We start from the raw sequence: 25,806 nt of genomic DNA on the forward strand, positions 1-25,806 counted from the left end.
GATGATGTTCACCTTCAGTAACTGTATCTGAAATCTGTGGAGAACAGAGAGGCACAAAACAAGAGAGAACAACTTGGTGGCAAATATGAGAATTTGAGTGAAATGCCAGAGTGTTTTAGGGGGTATGTGGAATTATTCATAGTTGTCAGTCTTGGTTGTATTTAGCCAGCGATTTCAAGTGACCGCATGGTTTAAAAGGTGACCACAGTTACTCTGAAAGTGACAAGAAATAAGAATTGGCTAAGAGAGAATTGCGTTAAGTAAAAAGCAAATAAATGAAGGTATTAAAGAGTGTGCACCATGTTTTAGAATCAAGGTTTCTAAATAAAAATCATATGAAAGTAATATAAATAGTCCTTACTTATTAAAGTTTTACTTACTATGGTAAGAACACTCTATGCTTAGCGTTTATCTCTTTTACTGCTCTGAATAATCCCATGAGGCAACTTCTACTCTGACACCCACTTTGCAGATGAGGAAAGCTATTGCCAGGAAAGTCAAGGCCCCATGGGAGGCGGCAGAGTCAGTGCAGGAATCTAGGTCTTGTGACTCTTGCTCCCATGCTCTTCATGAGCGTTTTGGCTCATTCTGTGAGGCTGATCTATTAAACAGCCTGTGTCTCCAGTCTATGAAAGCACCCTGGTAATATACATAGCAATGCTATTATGCAGAGATCATGAATCAAGGCACACCGCATATCTAATTCAATATATTCTTCAAGGCTAAACTGCCATTTGAAAGTTTTACTTTCCAAATAGCCTCTATTGTACCTCTGCTCAAGTTAAACCTCATTTCTGCCCTTGAGCTATGTTCTTGTGTTTATTACAAACCGTGTGGAGGAACGTGAAAATGAAAAGCCTAAATGCAGAGAAGCTGACAAAGAATCAAACTTTGTCCCTGATCACGCCCACCCCTTCTTGATTATGGAGTTCAGGCTCTGAGCTTCCAAAGGGCCTCTGGAGAATGGGAGATTAAGTGTCTCTGTGGCTTTGCTGCAAAAGGAGGGGGAAAATGATATGCTATTAAGGCAGAGGCAGGGAAAAAGGTGGTCCAAGGTGAATGAACACAGAGAAGCTTCATGTCAGCCCCAGAGCACACTGTCCCCAAAGAAGGACATGTTATTGCCAGAATATTCTCCAGTCAACAATGAAGGCAGTCACAGATTGCTCAGCAACTGGGGCGAGTGTATACTTAAGTTACAAAGACTGTGTGAGCATAGGGAGACAAGGAGAATCAACAAATAAAGAAAAAAAAAATTGCAGACTACCCATCAAACAGTGTTAGGAGAAAACAAAGGAGGATGTGCCCAGGCTGAAATGTGCTGAAGGACACAGGCTGGCTGACTTCAAAGTGAGACCAGAAAAGTGCCACAATGTAAGGGAATAGCCCATCTTAGAAGGAGGCTTCACTCAAACCTTGCTTCCCATACCTGCAGCTCTCCTTTCCACCTTTCTTTCTTTCCCCTTTCCTTTCTTTCTTCCTGTTCTCCTTCCTTCCTTTCTTCCCTGCTCCCTTCTTATCTTCATTTCTTCTATCCATCACTCCATCCAACCACCCACGCAACATCTCCCTTGTATGTGTAATAACCAGGTATTCCAGACCAGTGTTGTGCAAACTACCCAATGCAAACCCTGGACCTACCACTTACTAGCTGCAGCCCCTGCCTCAAAAAGGCCTATATTTCCGTGTCCTCAGCTGCAGCAGAGAGTGCAACAGTCTCTACCTCACTTAGTTATTAAGAGGGATCAAAGCTAAGCCTGTGCTCAGCATGCTGTTTAGGACATAATTAGTACTCAACACATGTTGCTACAGCAGTATTACTTTTATTTATTTTTTTATGTATTTTCATTATCATTGTTTTTAACCTTCAGACCAAGTAGAGATCATTGTTTTTAACCTTCAGACCAAGTAGAGATCACATTCAGGGACCAGATCCCATGCTAGCAAGGAAGATATTTAAGAAGCTCCTTGAGGGGCACCTGGGTGGCGCAGTCGGTTAAGCGTCCGACTTCAGCCAGGTCACGATCTCGCGGTCCGTGAGTTCGAGCCCCGCGTCAGGCTCTGGGCTGATGGCTCGGAGCCTGGAGCCTGTTTCCGATTCTGTGTCTCCCTCTCTCTCTGCCCCTCCCCCGTTCATGCTCTGTCTCTCTCTGTCCCAAAAATAAATAAAAACGTTGAAAAAAAAAAAAAATTAAAAGAAGCTCCTTGAATGGGGCATCGTTCTAATTTGTCTGCTGCTAGAGCTTGTCTCTCTTGCTTTGACTGCAGGTGCTCAAATCTGAGCATGCACCTGGGCCTGGTGAGACACCAGGGCCCCAAATGTGCATTTCTAACAAACTCACAGGTGATACCGGTGTTGCTGGTTCAGGGCCACTGTCTGAGAAGCACTTGATTAGACTGTCCATCCGTTTCTTGACCTCTTTCCTGCCAAATGCGACCAGAGGCACCACAGTCACTCACTGCTTTGTCTGCCCTATTGCATTATGGAACACCAATAAGTAAATGTTCCCCTGGCTTCCTGCACTCTGGTCATCCCTTATCCTTAGGGATATGTCTGTTGTTACGCACTAATGAAATACGACTGGCTATGAACTTATTCTTTTAGGGGAGCCTCCTGGGTCCAGGTCCATCCATACCTGCTTTTCTTTACCTTCCTTGCCTAGATTTAGTGTTCAGGGCTACTCCATAAGTTCTGTTATCACCCAGTCCTGGAAATGCCATGCTTGATCATCAGTAACCACTTGGAATGTACTGTGACACTGATGACAACAAACAGCTCACTATGTAGGTGATTCTTCCCAGGGGCACAGACCTCACTCTACCCAGCCTGATATCTTGACATAAATTCTTAAGTGACAGACTGATCTCAAGATCCTGACAACCCACTCAACTCCTCAGAAGAGGGAAATCATGATAAAGCCAGCTCAAAACCTCACTGTTGTGAAGAAATGCCATTGCCATGGCCTTCTGGTAGAAGGCACTCTGATAAAAAACAAACAAAACCCTGTGGACAACACAGACACATCGGGATATTTTGACATAACCTGTCCTTGGTGAGTTCATATTGAGCCTTGGTGATCACAACTTACTTCTTGAAGTGCCAGAAAAACTTCTAATTGATAAAGCACTCCAAAGTTGTGCCAGGATTTATTTTTCACTAGAGTTTAAATTTTGCTAGAGTTTCAAGCAGTTTAGCTACTTGAGTTAGAAGAATACTTCAGAAAATCCATAACCTGGTCTACACCAGAAGAGTTACCATGGTCAAGTAAAATTTCACAATGTTTATTAGCATATTAAGGTATCTGAGAAGAACCACAGTATATACACTTTATTAAATATATTCAATTGCAGCCAAGAAACTTATTTAATAATGGAGATCTCAGGTCCTTATTTATAGAATATCTATTTACATTTTCTAATAGATATTCATGCAAAAATATTTATAACCAGGTGCCATTCTAGGAACCAGGAATATAGTAATTAACAAGTCCCCACCCCCATGAAGCTACATTCCAATGGGTGATGCAGACAATAAACAAGTAAATAAATATACAATTTAATTTCAGGTGAAGATAAGTGTTATGGAAAACATATAGTGGGCAGAGCTTAAAATTCAGAATTGGGACACTTAAAAATTTGAAGTTTGGGAAAAAAAGAAAAAGGACTAAAGTTAAGGATACACTGAGGAAAGAGACAAATCAGGAGAGGGTAAATGTTAGAACTGAGTGAGGAAGGGATTTTAAGAAGGAGGGTATAATCATCAGTGTCAGTGCTGCAAAGTGAGGAAATAAACACTTAGCTGAAAACATATTCAACATCATTAGTCATTAGTGAAAGCAAAGCCACACTGAGATATTGCTTCACACTCAACAGAATGGCAATTAAAAAAATAAAATAAAAAGCAAGACAATAACAACTGTTGGCAAGAATATAGAGAATTAAAACCTTCATACACTTTTGGCGGGAACATAAAATGGCATCACTGCTTTGGAAAAAGAGTTCCACACTTCCTCAAAAAGTTAAACAGGGTTTTCATAGAACCCAAAATTCCATTCCTACGTATATACCCAAGAGATATGAAAACATATGGACACACAAAAACTTGCACATGAATATTTATAGAAGTATTAACCATAATAGTCAAATAGGGGAAACAACCCAAATGCCCATCAAGTAGTGAATGCATGAACAAATGTGGTATAGCCAGGTAATAGAACATGATTCAGCCATAAAAAGGAATGAAGAACTGCTAAGTCAAATAATTATGCTAAATGAATTACAGTCCATGAGAGAAGTCATATATAAAAGGCCAGATATTGTCTGATTCCATGTATGAAATGTCCAGACTAGGCAAATCTATTGGGACAGAAAGTAAATTAGCAATTTCCAGGAAGAAAAACAAGGAGTAAGTGCTAATGGGCATGAGGTGTATTTTGGGGAAGATGAATATATTTTGGAATTAGATAGTCATGATGATTGCACAACTTTGTGAATATTCTAGAAAAAACATGGAACTGTACACTTTAAAAGAGTACATTTTATGGTATGTGGATTATACCTCAATGAATAAAGCTGTTATTTATTTTTTTAAGTTTATTTACTTACTTAATTCTTTCTTTCTTTCTTTCTTTCTTTCTTTCTTTCTTTCTTTCTTTCTTTCTTTCTTTCTTTCTTTCTTTCTCTTGAGAACATGAGCAGGAGAGGGGGAGAGAGAGAGGGAGAGAGAGAATCCCAAGCAGGGTCTGCACTGTCAGCACAGAGCCTGATGTGGAGCCTGAACCCATGAAATGCAAGATCATGACCTGAGCCAAAATCAAGAGGTGGACATTCAACCTACCGAGCCACTCAGGAGCCCCAAAGCTGTTATTTAAAAAAACAAAACAAAACTGAAGTGGATTTAGGAGAGAGGGAAAGGTAAAGAAAGGGAGAGACATAAGAACAGAAAACTTTCCAAGGAAAAGGAGTCTTGCAAAGAAATCAATAGCAGTATCTGCAGAGGAGGAAGAAAATCACTCTTTGGGAAATACTGGTTTAAGTTTCCTAAGCCTACTAATTTCTACAATTATTATTATTATTATTATCGTTATTATCTTTAGTAGTAGAAATTGTCATTAGCATTTATTGAAAGCTCACTACATGCCAGTCCCTGGGATGATTTATATACTTTCAGGGAAGTCTTACAATACTCCCAAGAGATGGGGCGCCTGGGTGGCTCATTAGGTTAAGTGTCTGAATTCAGCTCAGGTCATGACCTCACAGTTTGTGGGATTGAGCCCTGCAAGGAGCTCTGTGCTGACAGCTTGGAGCCTGTGGTCTCCTTCAGATTCTGTGTCTCCCTCTCACTGCCCCTCCCCTGCTCATGCTTTCTCTCTCTCTCTCTCTCTCTCTCTCTCTGTCTCTCAAAAATAAATAAACATAAAAAATACCCCCAAGAGGTAATTAATAAATACATTTATCATTTCCAGTTGACAAAATAGACCCCAAGAGGTTAAGCAACTTGCCCAAGCTCCTGCAGAGAGTGACCAAGAGCTGAAATCTGAATCCAAGACTGCCATGACACCATCTCTTAGGAGACCACCCTGCTTCTCCCAAATATTCGTACCAGATATAAGGACAACTCTTTGCTATGGCTCTCAAGCTCCATGATTTCTCAGTAATGTCTTTGATCACATCTGCAAGTCCTTTGGGCATCAAAGAATAGAAGTGGCCTTTCCCTAGAAACTTTAATTCACTTAAAACAGTGTCATCTCCTGAGCTCCATTTTTACCTTACTCGTTCCTAGTTGGGAGCCATCCCCAATATAATATAAACTAAGTTGCTCAATGCCAAATCTTTTCTTCCACTCATGTATTAAATTTAAGTATTTTGTACCAAGCAGTAGATTCACCCTTTCCTGGCTCACACACGTGAGCACATTTTAGCTTTAAAAGCCCTGTTATCTCTAGCTTTTTCTCCAAGTGTGGGATCTGAGTTTTAATACCCTGACAACATTTTTATAAGTCCTACTTCTTTTGCACTAAGGCACTTCTCCTTCCATCCTGTTGAACACATCTACTTTACCTCATATTCACCTGAGGATGGTGGGTGTTATCATACTGGTGTCTTTTGCCCTTGTCAGAATATAGTGCAGTTTGGTTTTAAGGGATACAAGCAAGCGGAAAGGGCAGTGAAGGCTAGAGAGCTACCCTGCTCCATAACTAGGGTCCTGCCGCCACCAGCTGCTCCCGCATGAACCCCCTCCCTCAGATCAATGAGTGACCTTAGAATGCAAATCTGATTCTAAAGAATAACAAAAACCACTGCAGGTAATGGGCAGAGATACTTTTACCCTTCTAGTAAGTCCACATCCTAATTCCTGAACTCCTGCGTAAGTTGTTACATGGCAAAGGTGAAATTGGCTACAGAAAGATTAAGGTTGCTAACCAGTTGCCCTTAAAATAGGAAAAGTATGGGTGATCTTGGATATTCCACCTGGGCTCAGGGTGACCACAAGGGTCACCTTAAAAGTGGAAGAGGGTGACCATCATCAAAATTTAAAACCATGTGCTCCAAAGAATACCATCAAGAAACTGAAAAGTCAACTCAGAGAATGGGAGAAAATTTTTGTAGATCATATATCTGATTGGGCACTATATCCAGGACACATAAAGAACTATGAAAACTTAATGAAAGACAAAATTATAACTAAAAAACAGGCAAAGTAGGAACATTTCTCCAAAGAAGATGCATAAATGGCAGCAAGCACCTGAACAGAGCCAGCAGGCCACCCTGTTAGAAGGACTTTCCTGAGAGCCAGCCTCTTTCTCTGTCTTCCCAGGAGAGGCAGATGACAATACTTCAAATCAGCACAAGTAAGATTCCCCAGCATGAAGCATGCTACTAGTTAGGGGGCCATATAATTTACTGTCTAAAGTGGGGCTTTTAAGAGTCAAAGAAGGCACTATTCACACTGCACTGGCCTGTTTAGGACAATAGGCCTAACTCTGAGCTGTTCCAAATAAACCCAGACATACATTCACCCAAATACTAGTCGTTCAGTTGGGAAGGACAATGCAGTAGCTAGATGGATATGACATCCCCTCAACCTGCCTTATAATTTCAGCTCTGCCACTATGATAAATTGGGTGACCCTGATTTTGACCCAGATTATATAGTTAAGCTACTTGAATAGGAGGGGGTGGAGAAGCCCAGAACTTCTTTTTGAAACAAAAAAAAAAAGGGGGGGAGGAGTTCCTAATTGGTGAAAACAGGATGTTTTGCCTTTTGGAAGTCTGGGAGGAGTAGGAGGTGGACATCGAAAATCTATAGTAATTTGAGAATTTGAATCTGTGGAGGAAGCGAAAGCAATGAAAGACTGGAGGCAAAATAATGGGGAGGGGACTGTGTTAACTCCTCATGCCCAGATGTTTCTCTCCACATGGCAGTCACTCTACTGCCATTCTTAGTAAAGGAAAATGGAAGAAGCCACTTGAAATGTAATTGTCTCTTGCTGTTCCTGTTTGGGCCTATTATGCAAACAGTAGGAAGATTTCTCATTTTGTTCTGTTTATTGCAGTAGGATTATAAACAGAAAGAGGAGGAGAGGTTCTTCCAGCACCTGCTTTCTTAATTGATAGTGATTTCCTTGCCCCCAAAAGCGAGTGGCTTTTAAACAACGTAGGTACTTTCTGCTGTGCAACATCACTGTTTTATAAACACCTCATGAAGACAGGAAAGGTGGTAGAACCAAGCAATAGCTCCCATTTCCTGCTTGGGGTGAACACTGCATGTCGGTCACCTTATATATTTCTTCCATTTGCAATCAAGGCTTTTATTTACAAAGACAAATGATAGAAAAGGCAAGTTTTCTTCCTGTGGGCCCTGTTTTTGTGAGCGATGGGTTACGAAGTTGTTCTCCTTTTTATCTGTTCATTTTGTTCTGAATTTTAGCAGAAGGGCTCCTTAAAACAAAGAACACAAGAGAAATCTCATATGATCCAGTGCTTGGCTTTAGAGATAAGCCACTCGTGCTTGTGGTGTAGAAGATGGGGGAAAAGTGATTGGCAAAACAGATGCATTGACACCTGCTCATGTTTGTTCAGTTCTCTGACCTGTACTTGTGAAAGAGAAATTGAAGAAGAACCTGACCATTATTTCCATGTTCTGAGCTTAAAGCCAAAAGGGAAAGACACATGCCCAGGCTCTCAGAGTGCAGTGACACTCTATAAAGCATGAGATTCCAGCATCTTGCTTTTATTTGACTTGAAAAGACCTTAATTTTTAGAAAATTTTAAATTTAAAGCTGTCTGGTCGCTAAAAGCTCCTTTAAACTCTCATTGTGGTTTGGAGCCATACATCATCAAAGCCATGATGCTTAGATGATGTACTGCACCCATATATCATGAGAGCACTGTCCCTCTCATGATATATTATTATAACTCACAATTGGAGCACCGCCATTGATATATGGCTTAAAAACACAATTGTTAAGCCAAAAAACTCTGCAGGGTCTCCACATATTCTGGAAGTATTTTGTTTTGTTTTTGTTTTTTTAACTGAATTGGCTTTTTAAATTTTTTTTTTCTTAAAGTTTCTCAACTTAACTGGAGAGTCTGGACACCTGAAAAACACTGGGTTTCTTCTGTTTCCTAAAAGGCATACCAGTTGCTTCAGCATTGCTGAAAGTCTAAAGGAAGGAACTCATTGACAGGAGGGTCAAAAACCATCACTGTGCCTGTGCCTTCTGACAGACTACCAATTTTATTCTTGAGTTGGCTGGGCCCTCAAGGTGTCCTCAAGGCCCTGTGAGCAGGAGTACTTCCAGTGACATTTATTTTGGAACTACAAACCAATACTTACCAAAGCAAGTATGGCAAAATCCATCCATAAAGAAAAAAACAGGCTTTGGGGTTGTTGATGGTTCAGAATAGGATACATTTAGCAAGGCTTGCTTCAGAACCAACCACACCTTCTGGTTTAGAGTAGAAGAAGGTTGTCAAAAACATTTTCAGGGGGTGCCTGGGTGGCTCAGTCATGATCTCAGCTGGATCTTGGCTCAGGTCAAGATCTCATGGTTGTGAGTTCAAGTCCCACATCTGGCTCTCTGCTGTTAGCAAAGAGCATGTTTCAGATCTTCTGTCCCTCTGTCTTTCTGCCCTTCCTGGCTCATATTCTGTTTGTCTGTCTGTCTGTCTGTCTCTCTCTCGAAAATGAACAAACACTTAAGATAAATAAAGAAAACTGTTCAGGAAGAAGAAAATAGGATGTATAATCACTACCCTTTAAAAAGTTGACAAACCCAAGCAATATTGATAAAACCATGATAAACCATGCAAATATGATAATTTTAATGTCAATAGGGTCTGCTCATGCAACAAGACAAATGAAACTCCAGGTAGACTTATTTGAGGACAAAAAAACAGTCTTCCCATTAATCCACACATGCAAGAGTTCTGTTTGCTGCTGAGCAGAGAGAGTACATTACTGACAATTCCAGTAAAATGATTTTCAAGAGATACAAAGAATGTTTAAGGACTTACCACCTTTGTATTTTATCAGCAGTTGTTGTAGTTGTTGTGTTTACAGTATGTATCCTTGGTAGGAAAAATTACATAGTGATCCTTCCTACATATGGCATTTCTTTCCTGTTCCTTGTCTCCCATTTCCTCCCAATTTTTAAGAGCCAGTTTAAATGCCTACCATCACCTCCTTCAGACTCACCAGGGGTCTTCTGATTCATTGTAGGCATCTCAATGACTGCTTTGTACTGTTAAGAACCATTAATTCCAGGTGCCTCTCTTCTATTAGTCTGGAACTCTGGAATATTCCTGACTGTACTTTTCTCCTGATTATTTCCTTCCCCCAATCCCACATCCCATATTATGTAAATGCTTGGTAGATGGATGGGTGAATGGATGGATAGATGGATGTGTGGGTAGGTGATTACAAACTGTTCTTAATTTGTTAGGTTGTTTTAGAAAAAAAAGAAAAAAAGAAACCTCATACACACAGATTCTTTTGGCCACTCTTGTCTTTTCCCTCTGCTTCCACATACAAGGATATGGCCTGTGCAGAGCCATTATGATTACATCGCACATTACTTTCTTTCCCATTGCATTTTTTTTTTTTTTTACAAAAGTGTAAGTTTGAAGGTCTTGTCTTTCCAGCTTCATATAAGTGCTTTTTAAAAACTCCTCAAATATGCTTGAGTGTCTGGAGCAAATAGCTCATCCTGAAAACAATCAGCCTTGCACAGACTGCCAAGGGGATGTATTCTTTGCTCAGCATTAACTTTAATAAGAGTTACTATGGTTCTCTCTCAGGAGAAAAGAAGAAACCCACCCTTTCTTTAGATAGCTTGTGACCTTGACAAATTAATTCTAGGATGTTCTCTTTGCTACAGAGTATCTAGAATATTTTTTTTTTATACACCATATCAGAACATTAATCCACAGAGTTATTCCCTCTGGGTATTTTTCTGTTGGGTATACAATAAAGGATTTGGATGCAAATGGAACAATTATGGCATTTTTCCTTGTCTTACTCATTCTGTGACAAATGCACATTGCTTTAGTGTTTGCCATACACATAATTACAGTTCTTTAATTTATGTTTCAATAAAATGTATAATAATAAACGTTTACTGCTCCATGAATAAACATTCAAATGAAGCCTCTAATGGAGGTTACATGTTTCGAAGCAGCTCTGTGGCTTTCTAGAAATCTTGCCCTCTACTTAATGAGCATCATTTCCATAATCTGTGCATTATTGCTTAAGCTTCCCTTTAGGAATATTTTACAAAGCAAAAAAAAAAAAAAAAAAAAAAGTGAAATATTATCAGTCCAAAGGGAAAAAAATGTTAAGGGGATTAGCAACTTGTCCTGTTAAAGGGACAGGACAAGCTTTCATGTCCCTCCAGAGATAGTGACACAGTAATTATGGAAATCGTGCTTCCTAATTATCTCACTAGCTGAGTGCATCACTACTATAGTTTTCACCTTTAATATCTGGTTTAAATAAAAGTGATGAGAAACCCAGAAAGGTCAGCCATGAAGGGCAATCTTGTGTTATTTCCATTTCTAGTGCTAACAGAGAGACTAGGAAGTAGACCTATAAATTCACAGGAGGTCAGGAGACCACAACATGTAAACTTCTGGGTGCGAAACAGACACACAGTCTGAGTATCAAATAGTCACCCAGAAGTAACTGAATCTAGACAAGATCCTAAGTTGGGTTTCAAGTTGATGGTGTCATGCATTATTTTCAATATGAGTTATTTTTTAGGAAAATTACTTAATATAATTTTATGTCATTATCATTTCAAAGGTTAATCTATTTCAAATAATTTTTGCAAATTGTGTTCCAAAAAGCAGGTGCTTTTTAAAAATAAATGAAGCATAATGATACTTTTCTTTCCCTTCGTCCACCAGTGACAACTAGGTTGTTTAACTAGAGAGAGAGAAAAAACAAAACAAAACAAGGTGCCAGATAAAATCAAGGAACAAAGATGTGCTGCAGTATGGTAAGATCCAGACACTTAGCCTCTGCAGGAGGGTGATGAACCACATCAGTTCACGACCTGTCAGTCTGCTTTGTTGGTGGGCTGGCACACTATTTAAACGTTGTCAGGAAGGAATCATTTTACATAGTTAAAAGTCATGTTTCTTTAGTATGAAAAAATATCTCTGTGCCTGCATGCAACATTTTGAGACTTTGCTGTTCATTTAACGTAGGAACAGCAGCAAGCAGGGAAGGGTTCCTAAGTGAAGCCCTCCTTCTCCCACCATTTTGTGATTTTCTATGAATAATGAGTTCCTTGCTTTAAATGTTACTGCAAAATCTTTCAAAAGAACATTCTCTTCCCTTAACATGAGTTGAATACAAGATTTTCACCATTTCAATATGGCTATTTTCACATGCGACTTCAACAAAATAAAACATTCAGCATAAATAGATTTAGTGTGATCCAAATTTTATCATATTTCTCCCTTGGATTTTTTTTTTCACATTCCACTCTTCTCTTGGTACATATGCTTTCTTGTTTTCTAATGTTCCTGAATTAACAAATTAGGCAGAGCCATCGTTTGGAGGGCTACATTTTCCTTCTAATTCAAGTGAGCAGGTATCGATTTTGGAGTCATGCTTTTAGAAATGAATCCTCTTAGGATGGGCCAATTCTCAACCTATGGAGCTGCTAAGTGGAGCTGCTACTTCCTACAAAAGTTCTACTCAGATACTCTGTAGAGATCATGAACTTCATAAATGAGATTCTTTTCAAAGTAATCATTGTGAAATATACCAGAAAAAAGCACCCTCACCCATCTCTCTGCAACCCACGAGTACTGATTTGATAGCTCAAGACAGGATAAATGACTCCGATTAGGCCAATGATCCCCAGTTTTATCGGGACCTCCTAAATCATATCTCAGTTTGGGTCTAAAATGATGATACTAGGAGCATCCGGAGGGCTGCATATCATCTCAGCCTGGCTCCCATACAAGGAGCCAGGGAGATTTGTGGGACCCTGTCTGGTGGCTTTGAGGCACAAACTATGAATACTGCTAAGGCAATAATAATAAAAAAAGGAAACAGGCAGTGGGGAAAGCCCTGGGACTATCCCTCATTTTTCTCATAATATACTTTATTGTTCAATGAGACAGAGTGATTCCATAGGCAGTGCCCAGAAATTAGATAATATGAGAAATCAATAATGTTTCCTTTCCTGGGTGATTTCAGCAACTGAGGCCCTGGGATTTATGTTGACTCAACTTTTTTAGTCCAGAATGGGACACTTGCTCGCTTCAGTCTCCATGGTTCAACACGGACTGGCCATTAATGGAAGACACATTGCAGCATGTCATTTGGTCCCAACCCTCCCACAGGGAGGGAACTGCAGTGGGGTGTTAGCAGTGGCTCCCATTTGCCAGGAATCTGACTGCAGACCTGAGATTTACGGTGGTGGAGCCCTTTGAGGAACACTTAGCATAAATGCTCCCTCATGGCATGGGTCAGAATTGGTTGTACAGGCAGTGAAGTGAGGTGAACAGTTGATGATGATTGTCCTGTGCCTTCTAATCTTCAAAATTAACTTCTGGTCAAAAAGGGCCATCCAATGGCTGACTATCTTGTAGCACATAAAGAAACAAATGTCAGGCTGGCATTGGCTTAGGACACTGTGGGTCCCTGGCTGCTGCCAGCGTTGGCTTCATTCATTAATGTGATGAACCAACAATTCATCTTTTAAGATGAATTATGCAAGCAGGCCACACCAGGCTCATGTATGTGAAAGTTGGGAATCACGTTTTGCTCCTGAGAAATGTCACATGTCCATCAGCAGATAGTCAGTCCAAGGAAGAGGGCGTCACAGATAATGGTGAATGTGCACGTCTTAGAGCCGGTCTAGGTTGTAAAGTGCTTTCCATGAACATGCAATCACCACGTCTAGACTCCGGGGCAGGCATAGATTTCACATTAAGCCTAGTGACAGAAGGTTCAGGTCCCTAGCACTACGTGGTAGGTTAACGAAGCATACATTCTACAGCTGGACCCCCCGGGGCTCAGTTCCTAGTCCTGCCACTAACCAGCTGTGGAGCCTAGCCTAAACCAGTTACTCACCTCGGAGCTTCAGATTCCTCCTCCATAAAACAAACACCCCCACAGGGTTGTTGTGAGGATTGAGTGGGTTAGTATTACAGAGTACTAATATTTGGAACTTAGTAAGCACCATGTAAGTGCTCGCCAGCTATCACTGCTGCCACTGCCATCACCACCTCTACAACTGCCACTTGGCCTCAAAAATTCTTATCTTTTTAAATTAAATTTTGAAATGAATATTCATTACGTGAGTCATCTTAGAACTCTCTTTTAAGGACTTTAAGCCATTAAAAACAATTCTGTTGAAGCAAATTCTATAAAACAGACAGAAGTGGAACCATTCTCCGGACACCATTGTGTGACCCCACACACATATCCTGGGCTCATAAAGCCCTGGAACTTCCCTAGAGCACAGTGTGAAAACCATTACTTTCAACCCACTGGGAAGTGAGACCAAAAGCAGAGGTGGGTGCCTCTCCCCTCAGGTTACAAATACTCAGGCAGCAGAGCTTAGTGGTTAGGAGTGCCAAGCTCTAAAGTCAGATACCCATTCCACCCCTCACTTCCCCTTCCCCAGGGATCTTGGGAAAGTTGTTTTACATGTAAGCCTTGGTGTCCATATTTATAAATGCAGATAAGGAAGTACCTTCTTCAAAGGGCTGAGAGGATTAAATGAGATAATACATGGAAAACCTTCCCCATATCTCCTGTCACCATAAGGAAATGCACAAAAAATGTGAGCTGCTCTTCTGGTTATTACTACTTGGGTGTCTGCTCAAGTGTTACCTCTTGTGATAGATGGAATTTTTGTGTGCCCCTAAAATTCGTATGCCGAAATCCTAACCCTATTTCCTAATATGATGGTATGAGGAAGTGAGGTCTTTGGGAGGTAAATAGGTCACAAGGGTGGAGCCCTCATGAATAAGATTCCTGCCCTTATGAAAATACAGGAGCCAGTTTGCTTACTGTGGCCACCTGCAACCAGGAAGTAGGCTCTCACCCGACACCAGCTCTGAGGGCACCTTTATCTTGAACTTCTCAGCCTCCAGAACAGTAAGAAACGAATGTTGCTGTTTAAGCCATCCAGTCTATGGTGTCCTATTATAGCAGCCCAAACTATGATACCTCCCTAGTGAGGACTTAGTTATTTTATATAAAAGAAGCCCCATTATTACACAGTCTCTCCTCTTTCCCTACATGAAATGACAATCTATATTTGTTTACATTTTCTTTTTTTTAACTTTATTTATTTTGAGAGAGAGAGAGAGAGAGAGAGAGAGAGAGAGAGAAGCAGAGGGAAAGAGAGAGAGGGTGAGAATCCCAAGCAGGCTCAGGCTATCAGTGCAGAGCCCCAGGTGGGGCTTGATCTCATGAACTGTGAGATCATGACCTGAGCTGAGATCAAGTCAGGTGCCTAATCAACTGACCCACCCAGGCACCCCTACCTGTTCATTTTTTGACATATCCACAGCTGGGATCCCATTTCGTGAAATCATACCTAGCACACAGTCAATAGACATATGGAGAATGGATAGGTTAAGAGAAATAGGAGGAAGAGGAGAGAGGAAGCATCCCAACTCAATGTTCAAGAAATCACAGGAACTCTACTAGACCTGAATCTAGGAGGTAGAAATCTGTAAAGCAAAAGCAAAATCAAAACTGATGGTATATACTTATGTGCATATAATTGTATAAGGTGATTGTTCTGAAACTGTCAACTACACTCTTAACAGTAGGGTAGTTGCTCTGCTATGAAATCTCAAAAAAGGTAGGGGGAATGGGTGAATCAAATCAACTTGGGGTGAGCCACAATGAAAGTCCTGCCAAAGATATAAGGATGTCACTGGGACACGAATATCCTCACTGGCCTCGTCCCTATTTTTCTCCTAAAAATGGCTCTACATTGTGATTGTGTAGTCTCTCTCTCTCAGAGCTGGCTTTATTTTGTCCATGCAAAAGTCCACCATATATTCTCTTATATCCTAAAATATTTTGTAGCCTCCTGCCAATGGGTATCGTGCAGTTACACAACTGCAGCTGGGATTCCTCATCGGTTTTAGGTCTACTTTGAGGACCTGTGTAATATTTGGACTCAAAATGGGATCACCCATTGGAGAGAGCCTATGAGGCTCAGGACTATACTCCATGCACCATGCTGTCATGACCTCTGTAAGGGCTACCAGAAACCCAGGAGAGGAAGGCACACACCATGACGGGATGCAGTGAGGGTAAGTGCCCCTGGGCTCCCTGATATCCCCAAATGAGATATGGTGTGGCTGGTTAAGGGGAGAAGGACTATGGTGAAGTAAGGTGGCTGAACTAGAAATGGTTGGGAATTGGGCGCATGTAGGGGGGAAGCATGAGACACCATGTTACTTTTGAGAGCACTGACTCTCAACTTCCAAGAGTTTTCCCTCAACTGTATCTCTAGAACAGTCAGTAAAAGCCCGACAGGCCTTGGGATCTGAATTCTTCTCATGATCTCTGTCTTGTTTCCTAAAGTGGCCTCAGTTAGAAGGGGTGGATCCTGGCAAACCATTCATACCGCTGTCATTGGGGAGGCTATAGTATCTTGACAGAGGGACTCCAGCTGCTCTAACTATTTCAAGCCACACTCCAGGCTGTGTTCCCCTCCACTTCTCTGAACCCCTTATTCTGGTTGCATCCATATTTAGCCTCTCATCCTAAATCCTACAGGCAGCCCCTTCAGCTCACAGGCAAACATCAGCCTCATCCTCCATCTTTTCAGAGATCTTTGGAAACCATATCCCATGCCTCTTCCATGAACCACCCTCTTGCCAACATTCCAGTGCTCCAACTTGATGCCCTAAACCCAGCCTGAGCCCAGATCTCATCTTCACCTCCTAACAGGCCTAGGGATGACTTTTATGAGATTGATGGCTAATTATTTAACCAAGAATGGGATGGCCAAAGGAAATCATATTTACAAGACAGAAAAAGCTTTTTCTTGAATAAAACAGAACAGCAATTCTCCTTTCTCCAAGAGAACTCACTTGGCCATTACTCCCAAACGGTGTTTTCTAGGACCAGCTGCCTCATTCCACTTCTCATCTGTAGCAACTCCATTCTCAGCTAGGACTCCCCCTAGGTGACTCTGCCTCAGAGACTGCATACTTAAACTGGTTGCAACCAGAATGCTGAGCCCACTATTTGGAGCAGGGACCTGCCCTCCTATTATACTAGTAACAAGAAAAATAAGGCATCACAATAAATCCATGGGTGCATCTCTGAGAGCACAGATTTGCTCAGATTTCACTCCTTGTTTCAGAAACTCTTGCAAAAGGCAAGCAACAAAGCAGAAAATGGCAACTGCAGGGAGACTGGGGCTCAGGGCTTAGAAGAGAATGCTGGCGAGCACCAAACATTTTCAGGTTGACAGAAGTCAAAGAATTTTTTTAGGACTGGGATCAAAGGGAGATTAGGCAGCTGGGTAGGAAGCAGATAAAGAAATATTCTCAACTTCAAATAAATCAGCATGGAAATTGGAGGATTTATATCTTGGTTATGGAAAAGGGAGAAGAACACTAACACCTGTTCTATTTGAAATGCACCGCCCACCCTTCTCCCAGCCTTTCTCTGCATGGAAGACAAAGAGAGGGACCCTTGGGGACCTTCCCTTCAATGAGAACCATTGAATGCAAGTGGAAATCAGAACAACTCCATTTTCCTTGGCTAATTACAGAAGCCACTTTCCTGCCACCTGGGTACAGGCATCAGTGCTGTCCTAGAACACCTGTCATACTTAACAGTGGCTTTCAGAATGTTGCCACTCTCTTAAGTATGAAGACCAGCCCAGGAGAGGGGGAAAGCTCCACCACAGGAATTCCTCTATACCCAAATATCCTTCTTTTGCTGCACAGATGTCCTGGCTCAACAGAACTTACATATCCCGGAAAGCCACAAGCAGCATCATGAAGAAGATGGTGGGACAAATGTGGCTCTGGAGCTGGACTGAATGTATTTGAATCCCCATCTCACCACTTACTCTCTGTGTGACCCAGGGCAAGCTATCTGACTTCTCCATGCCCCAGTTCCCTGGTCTGCAAGATAGACATAACATTTTATAAATCTCATATCATTTTCCCCTTTGAGAATTAGGAATAAATTACAGAAAATAAATACTCAGCAAAGGCTTAGTGTACAGTAGGTACTCTTTAAATGTTAGTTATTGGTATCATTTTTATTTCATTGCCAACTTAAAAAAATATTTTTCACACCGAGATAATTATAGATTCAAAGGAAGTTGCAAAAATAGAAAGATCCTGTGCAGTGTACCCTTCACCTAGTTTCTCCAAGTATTGAACAATGGCATATGGACGGCACCACACAGCTACAGTACAACATCAAGTCAGGAAATTGACACTGGCACAATGTGTGTATAGTTCAAAGTCATTTTAGCACATGTGTAGACACATAAACACCACTGCACTCAAGATACAGAACAAATCCATGAAGGCAAAGATCTCCTTTGTGCCCTCTTATAGTCACACTCTCCCCTACTGCCTGTAACCCCAGGAACCACTAATCCATTCTCTGTCTCTATAATGTTGTTATTTTGGGAATGCCATATAAATGGAATCATATATTATTTAGCCTTTTGAGATTTTTTTTTCCACTCAGCTCTTGAGATCCATCCATGCTGTTGCATGTATCAGTCATTCATGCCTTCTTATTGCTGAGTAGTTTTCCACAGTAGGGATGTACCAGTTTGTCGAACCACTCACTTACTGAAGGATCTTACCATGTTGTCCAGTTTGGGGCCACTCCGAACATTCATATACAAGTTTTTGTGTGCACATAAGTTTTCATCTCTCTGGAATAAATGTCCAGAAGTATAATTGCTGGCTAAGTATGTTTGGTTTTTATATTCTCACCGGAGGGATTCAGTTTCTCTACAAGCTCACCAGGTATTCTGTGTTGTCACTTTATCTATTCTAATCTGTGTATAGTGATAAGTCATTGTGGTCTTAATTTGCATCTCCCTGAGGGCTGTGAAGCTGGCATCCATCTCCTTACTTTAGATGAAAGAATGAACACCAGGGGTGATACTGTCCCCAGACATGGCTGGACTGGCCAGGGAACACTAAGACCCAGGCCCAAGAGATAGGAATGCCTATGTGTCATGTAAGGTAACATGAAGAAATGTAACTCCACTAGCTGATGCATGTACAGTGAGTTTGAGGATGGACAGAAAGCAAAGCAGCACTATCCTGAACTCAGAGGCACCAGATACACATAATGATATCTCTAACAAACAACAAAGATATTTTGCATACTTCAATTTTTTTTTTTTTTGTGATGGAACAGACCTCCTTAAGACCAGACAGAGTAGCACCAGAGGCAACTAAGTAACATCTATTAATATGACTTCATGAGCTGGGGTGCCTGGGTGGCTCAGTTGGTTACGCGTCTGACTCTTGATTTCGGCTCAGGTCATGATCTCAGGGTTCATGAGTTGAAGCTCCATGTTAGCTTCTGTGCTGACTGCACAGACTCCTCTTGGGATTCTCTGTTTCTCTCTCTCTCTCTGCCCCTCCCTGCTCTCTCTCTCTCAAAAATAAAATGGAAACAAGCATTTAAAAAATAAAATAAAAATGTGACTTCGTGGGTCTCTAATCAATAGCATCCACCTTGTCAGAGGACCCCTGTCCTAAATTTTGCCCTTAAAAAACCCCACTTATAAGCCATTGAGAATTTGAGACTTTAAACATTACCCCTCCCTTTCTCCAGGTGGCACATCAATAAATAACCTATTTTTCTCCACTGAAAAAGCTCCATGCCAGTCTTTCATTGACTTGCTGTGCATCAGGTGGACATGCTCTTGTTTGGTTTTGTTACAGCTGGTGATGTCAAACATCTTTTCATGTGCTTTTTTGCCACATTATGTCCTTGTCGATGAAGTATCTTTTTATGCCTTTTGTACATTTTCTAATAGAATTTTTCATTTTTTCTATTACAGCAGTTTGAGTGTTCTTAAACATTCTAGATGAGATTTTATCAGTAACTTTGTAAATTTCAGGACTCCTTCCTTGGTCCCTTCAGCTGGAGATCATCTCTTCTTTCCTTAACTTTTTAAAAATATTTTTTAAAGTTTTTAATTTTTTTAATTTATTTTGAGAGAGAGAGAGAGAGAGAGAGCGCGCGCATGGGAAGGTCAGAGAGAGAGAGAGAGAGAGAATCCCAAGCAGGCCCTACACTGTCAGCACAGATCCTAATGCATGGCTCGAACTCAAGAACCCTGAGATCATGACCTGAGCCAAAACCAAGAGTCAGACACTTAACCAACTGAGCCACCCAGGTGCCCCTCTTTCCCTAACTTCTTTTCCAGAAGTTTCACTTCCGATCTTTGTTTCTATCTACTTTGGCTCTTCCATAGGCAGAATTTCTAGCACGCTTACTCGTCTATATGTGTACTCCTCAGTGCCTTGCCAAGAGGTGGGCACTAGCTGGCAGTTCCATTAATGTCCACCAAGTGACTAAATCAAAGATACCTGGATTTTCATTCAGTTCTCCAACACCTTGGTCTGAAGCAGAAACCATGGTTAACAGGATTATAGAGATTTGGGATAGATGTAAATCATTTAATACCATAGAAAGGATAACTAATTACAAGAACAAATACATTCAGATGTGTTAGTGATTAATTTCTCCTGGGCTCCTACATTTCCAGATAACAATGCAACACGGTGCCATTTATTGAAGAGTATCTATTTATGCCAACCTGTGACTCACATTTGGCTAATTAAGCACACATGCATTTCAGAACGTGTGATCTGTGGGCTGTGTTTACATATGAACATCATATTCAAAACACAGGCGATTGCTTAGCACCTCTAACCTATTTCTAGCCTTACATTTAATTAGTGAGAGTTGCTGAGTAGAATGGAACTTGGAATTAAACAAACAGCTACCTTCTTTACAAATCACAACAATGCAGAAATAGATCATGAGATACCTGAGCTTTGTAGAGTCATTTTTCCAATGGACTTAAAGCTCCAAGGAAGACCACATCACAGGGGGAGTAACATGGGTTACATGGGTAAGGAGACATTGGGGCAGATTCTAGCACTGCTTCCTGGCCCCATTGTGCCTCAGTGTCCTCCCTGGCTGTAAAATAAAGACAAGAATGCAACAGTCCTTCCCCTTCCCTCTCTTCTTCCCCCTGCCATGGAAGTTCTATGGATCACAAGTAAATAATAGAGGCAATACAAAAAAGCAAATAAAAAACCTAACTTTGTTAAAGGAAAGGCACAATATGAAATATAAGAATTATCAATGCAATTAGTTAAGAGGATTTTATTATTCTGGTCTTACATGACAAAAGGAAAACAACTGCCATTCAAGGAGCCTTTCTGTGATCCACCCCGACCTCCCTCCTGACCTTGCCCCCACCCCTGCCCCGTGTCTCCCTCTCCTTGTTCATATATGCCAGCCACCCTAACCTTCCTTCCTGGTGATACCAGGCACATTCTGTTCTTGAGGATTCCATACTTGCAAATGGCCTTCCACAGAAAAGCTTTCTCCTGAGCCACCTTCCAAACAAAACTGTCACCCACCTCCCTTTTATAGCACCTCTTTATATTTCTTCCATTCCTTACCACTATCTGCAAGTATTGTGTTTGTTTCATTGCTTTCTCTTCCACTTCCTCCACTATCCTCCAGAAAGAGGAACAGCAAACTATGGTCCTGCCTTATTTCTACACTATGACCTCAGATGAGTTCTCTGGAGTCCCCTGATTTCCTCCAGGAAAGATCTCATAGGCACTCAGAGAGATTCTTCCTTTCATTTTACAAAACTTTGGAAAACATTGTGAGTTCTAACACTGAGAGTCATTGTCCTCAAGCTGAGTTTTCAAGAGCCTCCAGGATTCTGCAGCCCATAAATGAGACAACTTCATACGAGTAAATAGTAGCAATCATAGGAACAGTATTGGGTTGAACCAGAGGAAATGGCTGAGATTTGTTGTTTTGACCCACCCACTTTCATATGGTTAACTAACAAGGAGAATGGAAGGAGCCTTTGCTAGGTGCCTGGCTTTGTTTTAAGGGTCTGAAGTCAATGTTAGCTTGTTCTCTTCTTACTGCAATCTTCTAATCTATTATAAGCATCCAAGTATTAGAGATGAGAATACCAAGGATTAAGGAGTTTACGGGATTTGCCCAGAGAATTGGTGGCATCAGGCTACAAACCCAATCCTCTATGATTCTGGAAAGAACTATGTGTGCTCTCTTAGCAACAATTAGTGTGTACTCATCTGGGTTCATAGCAAAGAATGAAGACCAAGTGATAGAGGTTGCTCTTCTGTGCTCTATCTTCCAGGACTCCATGGCCACTGCTATTGAGTGGCAAGCCCTAAGTTACACTGACCCCCAAAGTCACCTAAGTTGACAACTTTCATGGCTACAATCACTGCTTCCAAGAGAAAAATAAATTAGAGGTAAAATGGCACATCAAAAAATGTATGTTAGCACTTTCTGCTGATTGTCTTTTATCCAAACAAGGAACTCTGATGATGACCCAGACATTAGCTTATAATGACTCAGCCACCTCTAGTCCTCTCGACACCTGAGACCCTCCAACTACCTCTAAACCTTCAGTCAAGAGGAGAGACCATCAGATCCTGTGGCCCACCATCTAAGGGAAATGACTTTCTCTATCCAGAATTACACCTAACTTCCCTCTAGAAATTCAGGGTTTCTGAGTCCTACACAGGCCTTTCCATATTATCAGGCCCTGCTATCGGCCTGCTAGCTCCCTGCCTCCTTCATTCGTGGGATCAAAAACCACTATCCCAAGGAAAAGACTCTTCACCCAGCTACTCTCAGTTATATCACCCCTTCCATCCCAGGTCATCCCTCAGCTCTCACCTTCCCCCAGTCAGAACCTTTGTTTATCAAAGCTAAGAAGTGGGACTGGTCTTCTCCTGCCCCCAGTGTCCCTGACAATATTGATCTACATCTACTTAACAGTGCCCTTCTTTACAATTATGCTATTGGGTATGTCAACCCCTTTCTTTATAGCCTTGTTAATATCACCTGCAGCCTCCATTTATGTCCCCCAAATTCCTTTCTTGGGGACCATTCTCATGGTCTTCATCTCTGCCTGGCCCAGGATCCTGTTTTGGGTATCCACAGGGCTACAGCAAATGACTGATATCATAGCCTCACCTAGAAGTTCCTAGGTTCCTTGTACATAAAGTCAATTTCAAGGCCTGTCACTTTAGCTACTACTCTTACAGTGTTTTGATGTGGGTTTTATTATTATTTAAGTATTATGAGACCAATAGATCAGGAAACAACTGCCAATAAAAAGACAGTTTGTTATCCTCACAGATTCCAGGAGTAGGCACACATGTCACAGGGGTCCCGGGGAGAAGAACTAGGGAAGGTCAGGAGTCAGAGAGGGAGAAGAGAACCAAGGGCAAGAAACTTTATGTAGTTTCTGTAGGAATGAATGGACAAGGCAGAGTAAGGCTGAGGACTGGCTAGTTTGAATAATTTTGGCAGGCTCTAGGGCACAGGAGCTACCCCTGGCTGCCTCAGACCTGGTCCTGTGATGATTATGGCAGGTAGATAGTGGCCTGGAGTATAAGAATACTGAAGGCCCAATAGTTCTCTTGGGAAGTTGGGGAGTACAGCCTCTGGATTGGTTGATGTGCATTTGAAAGGCTTACTCAAAGGTGAGTCTTTTATTATATGTAGGAATTGGCTAACTCTGGATATGCTATCAATTCAGGGTCAGTCAAGCTCCAGTGATCAAAACATCAGAAATATAATAAATCCGAGGCACCTGGGTTTCTCTGTCAGTTGAATGCCCAACTCCTGATTTTGACTCCGGTCATGATCCAAGGGTAGTGGGATCAAGCCCTGCATGAGGCTCCGTGCTCAGCATGGAGCCTGCTTAAGATACACTCTCTCTCTCTCTCTCTCCATCTTCCCCATCTCTTTCACTAGTGCGCTCTCTCTCTCTCTCTCTCTCTCTCTCTCTCTCTCTCAAATAAAAAATATATATAATGAATCAGAAAATAAACGACATGATTAGTACGCATGGATATACTTTTTTTTCCATCATCCATACTGCTCAACCACACAAATATGAAACTCTGTAATGGTCCTTTCTGAAATAACCCACTGGGTATCTCCATAAGAATACCCAGATTGCACATTACGTTCACCAGGTACACAACTTAGGTTGTCACCTCCTTACCAAAGTCAGCATTCCAAACACACCAGATTAGAGACCTTCAAATTATGCTGATATCTCCCTACTCCAAGTCAGCCATCAGGCTCCCTGGAATCTCTTCCTTTTCATGACCATTCCCTCTATCACATCCAGTGTGACAGGCCACCTGCAAGTGTTCATTTTCTCTGACCAGATGTGGAGGCACGGTCTTTTGATGGTCTTTGTTTCAGTGGACTTTATAGAGTCTTAATGCCATATTCATACTTACCCCTAGATGTAATCACTTCAGGCTGCTCTCCCCTTATTCTCTCTCCCTTCTGAAGTTAGCCAGTAAGACAAAAATCATGAATGGCTAAACTGCCCTGGAAGGATCCCTTAAATTAACATTGAACTCCATTAATGTAATATCCCTCAACAAGTCTAAAAAGTCCCATTTCCCTTGTTGGAGCCAGTACTGGTTCTGCAGTCAAGCACCTGATGAGGCCCTAGTTTGGGTTTTGGCAGCAAGAGGTGAACAACAAACATCCTTAAACACTAGGATCACATTCTGCAGAGCAGATGCTCACCCTGTGAGACGCATGTGGACTGCAGCCAATGAAGGAGATGGCAGCCACTCTACGCACACATCTGGGAATCGAGTGGTCCACGACTTCTATCTAAGGGGTTTAATTTCTCCCTATGTATTTATGTCCCTTGCCATGCCTGCTTCTGTCTTTGTCTCTCTCTTTCTGTGGCCCCTTCTTGGTGTCTGTCACGTGTTTGTCTCTATGTGTGCACCTCTGTGTGTATCTCAGTCTATATTTCTCTCTCTTGGTGTCACTGGGCTTCTGTGTGTGTCTGGGTTTGTGTCTCTGGATGTTTACCCCCACCATCCACCCCATTTCTTTATGTCTTCCCATGTGTCTGTCCCTATTCTATATGTCTCTGTCTCTCTCTCTGAGTATCTCTGTGACTGTCTCTTTCTCAGTCTTGGGTGTCTCTTAACGTGAGGGTGTGTGTATGTGTGTGTGTTTTGATCTTCTGGCCATGTGTGTGTATTGGGTCTGTGTATGCATGTCTGTGTGTGAATGTCTCCCAGTACACACACTTCTCAGGATATAGGACTCTGCCAAGCACTTAGAGCTGATTGATTTCAGATATATTAAGTACACACAATCCAATGCCATAGCTGGTCCTCTCATCTCCTCACACACTTGTGCCCACCCCTCCCCTGCCCCATCTAGAGTGACATATCCATCCGGTTCAATCCCATAACCTGCAAGATCTTCTGAAACCTGTCCGCACTAGGCATGCCAGCCTCGCCTTTTTCTGCATTGCTACCTGCACTGCAGACCTTGGCCCAAGCATTTGGGAACCTATTTTTCACAAGGTAGGCCCCCATTGGCCCAAAACCTCATGCTGAAGGAATGTCCACATGTAAAAGAGAATAGTGTAGAGCTTCAGTGGGTAATGTAAGGGTGTAGGGATCAGAGCCAAGCTCAGCCTCCCCTCAACACCTTGCACAGGCCAAACAGCGTCTGAAAAGCACCACTGAGGCCCAGCACAGTAAAATCTTTACAGACTGTGTAGATCCTCTACCATTTTCTATGTAACAGAAGGCCTTGCATTCTATGGGTCAAGCTTGTGTGCCACCCTTTTCAAAGCTTTAAGCACCCAGGGTCCTGCCAACAAGCAGCTTCCTGTTCTCAGAGTGTTCTCCTGGTACCCACTGGTGCACCATCTCATGGAGAGGTCCTAGCACCCATGCTGTGAGCCAAGTGTGTGTGTTAAAGGAAGGTTCTGCTCCGGCTTTTAAGGCAAAACTGAATACATGGAGCCTGCCCTCTTGCCATCTTTCATGGCAAATGGGAGGCTGTGGTGAACCTATTGTATTCCAGTCTTAATGCTCAAGTCAGGAAGCTGCCCAAGCAAGTAAACAGCACTTTACTTTGAAGAGCAGTGAAAAGAGGAAAGGGAGAAAAGCAAACACTAGAAGTAATTCAGAGCCCAGGAGCCTTCATGGGTACTCGCACAATTGGTTAAGGCCTCAG

At 41.8% G+C, this 25,806-nt stretch overlaps 1 protein-coding gene across 8 annotated transcripts in view; it reads right to left on the bottom strand.

The window, feature by feature from the left end:
• Positions 1-25,806, bottom strand: part of FHIT (fragile histidine triad diadenosine triphosphatase) — a 1,407,040-nt gene that overhangs the window by 179,940 nt on the left and 1,201,294 nt on the right. The gene's annotated exons all lie outside the window — the stretch shown is intronic.

This window comes from Panthera pardus, unplaced genomic scaffold (genome assembly GCF_024362965.1).
Source record: "Panthera pardus isolate Hobbes unplaced genomic scaffold, ASM2436296v1 HiC_scaffold_8, whole genome shotgun sequence".
Taxonomy (NCBI): domain Eukaryota; kingdom Metazoa; phylum Chordata; class Mammalia; order Carnivora; family Felidae; genus Panthera; species Panthera pardus.